Genomic DNA, 2,532 nt, shown 5'->3' with positions numbered 1-2,532 from the left:
AATAAGGTCAGCAGGAGCAGCCAAAAAGTGCAGAGGTGCTTGAACAAGGTGAAACTCTAAATGTGCGGGAGAGTGCTGAGAATGTGGGATGGTGTTAAAAACATGGGAGCACAAGTTTCGGGGCATCTTAGTCTTCTGGGTTTTGTCTTTTCTAGTGACTGAGGTTCCAGATATGCTGCTTACCTTCTTGTCCGAATGTCCGAGCAGCAGGTGCTGCCTTGGAAAAGAGATTTTTGCCAAAACAGGCCTGATTGTCTTAATGTACCCGCAGCTGTAATGGTGAAAACAGTGGGAAAGGGGACAAAACCACGACAGGGGAGAAATGCATCCACAAACAGAGCTCTGCGGTGGAATGCTTGGGTATCGAACCCGGGCTTGTTTTCTGAACAGTTCAACCGGATTTTGTTTTCTCGGTGTTTCACCGACGCTGTCGTTCCAAGCATGGTGTGTGTCGAAGCGGGACCTGTTTCCCCTGCGCCGGGGTGAAGGCTCTCAGGTGACTGCCTGGTGACAGGCCATTTACTGGTGCAGGGGGCTGCAGGTGATCTGCCCTGGCGCAGGATTAATCACAAAACAAAGTTTAACCTGCAGCATTACGTGGCTGATTCAGAATTCTTCCCTGACATGGAATTCTGGTTTTCAGGAGTAAATTCTCTCTCTAAAATCTGCAGATGTATTCGGTGCCTTTATTAAGGTCAATGTTTGCTCCTGGGCATCGACACTAGGAACTCCATCCTGTCACCACAGAAATGATTATTTATTTGCACGTGCAACGTGCTTTTTAAAACGGGAGAAAGTCGAGCGCTCCTCTTACATTGCGATTAGACCCTTTTTCCTTCTGGAGGGTCGTCTGTGCAGCTGGCAAAGGTTGGCGGCTGTTTCACGCCAGTCAGATGGAAAGCGAGCATCCTCCTCTTAGTCCAGGCTGGACCGAAGTTCACAGGTTAACCTGGAGATGCCAAGTGTTTTCAAAAAAACCAGTGAATTTCAGAAAGTAATGCTGCAGTCTGAGCTTCCCTTGCAGTTGGAGGGGGCGATGGATGCACTTGAGAAACTCCTGCTTAAGGGAGAGGCGAGTTGGAAGCTGCAGTAAAGCTGGAAATGGAACAAGGATGAAAAAGTAATTTTGGTGTGTTTCAACGTCACAACAAAAATCGTGTAACTTCTTTTGTTTGCCACTGTAGCTCAGCCTGTTCATCTGAAAGCACCATCTGAACCCCTACCCCGACATGTGCTGGTGGGGCGCGGCGTCCTCTCCACGCAGGGACGTCAGAGACAGTCCGGCTCCTCGCGAGTGGTTCCCGGGGCAGCCCGTCTGCTGCCTGTTTTCTCTGCAGGCAGCAGCAGGGAGCAGCACTGGCCAGGTTCCTCTGGCCCGGCCCCAGCTGGGCACTTCGCAGACCCAGAGCTCCCCGTTGAGCTGGAAACTGCTGAGACACACAACTCTCCCGGCCAGTGAGGCTGTTCGCTGCATCGGAATTCTTCTGGGCTGAGGCGTTACAGAATCCTGACTCTGTCGGGTTTGAGCAGTGGCATTACACACCTGCGAGGAGTTCAGAAACGTCTTTGCTACGTTTGATTGACTGTTGAGATCAGGTTGTCGTAAGGTGTTTCCGTTTACATGTGACTAGTGGTCAGGCAGAGCCGTACTCAGGCTGCCAGCGTTCTGTGTTCTGATGATGGTGGAATCAGTTAAAGGAACCGATGGAAGACGTGGGCAGGTCGGCCTGCCTGCTGGTAGCCTTGCACTTTCTGCAGGCGTCGTGTGGCATGAGACCAGGGATAAAGAGGAAAAAAGGAAAGGCGTTGCCCGACAAGCTTTATTTTTGTCTTATCAAAGAACCCTGTAAATTAATCTCCCCTCCTTTCCTCCTCCACAAAAGAAAACTAAATATGTAAAAAAAAAAAAATAAATCTGATACAGTCTTGGCTTCCATGGTGGAAAGGTGACCCAACCCTCTGCCCGTTTGTGGCCGGGCAGGGAGTTAAAACCATCCCCTTCAGTAACGGATGATGCAGCGCAAGGTGAGCAGCTGCCTCCAGAACAGGCGACTGGCTTCAGCTCCTGCTGGCGACGGCTGCTGCCTTCGGAATGAACACAGGAGAGTGAACGAAAAGTGTTTGCACAGGAATTACATCCTCTTAGGTTTCATAACTCGAGCCTTCTTACATAAATGCCAGCACAGTTGGTTTAGAAACCAGAACAAGAAAGGGCACATTAGGGCTTCCCGGAGCCCGTGGGTAGGAAAGGCAGAGCTTTGTGCTGGCATCCTCTGCAGTGCTGGTGTGCTGCTTCCTCCTGCTCTGCCTCACGGCTTATCTCACACCCCTGCATTGTGGCTGGTGTTTTTATCAAGGGCACAATCTCAAGGCAGAGGAAATTATAATTTTAATCTGATTTTTCTTTTTCAATCGGTTGATGGAGAAGCTCCTTGAACCATCCCCGGGGGCACTGAGATGCTGGGAGCACCTGAAGGGTGACCTGGGCTCAAACTGCCCTGTGAAACCACTTTTCTCCTCCCCTAATTCCTG

The sequence above is a fragment of the Buceros rhinoceros genome, unplaced genomic scaffold (genome assembly GCF_000710305.1).
Source record: "Buceros rhinoceros silvestris isolate BGI_N320 unplaced genomic scaffold, ASM71030v1 scaffold15579, whole genome shotgun sequence".
In the NCBI taxonomy this organism is placed as follows: Eukaryota; Metazoa; Chordata; class Aves; order Bucerotiformes; family Bucerotidae; genus Buceros; species Buceros rhinoceros.
Note: the sequence above shows the minus strand (reverse complement) of the source record.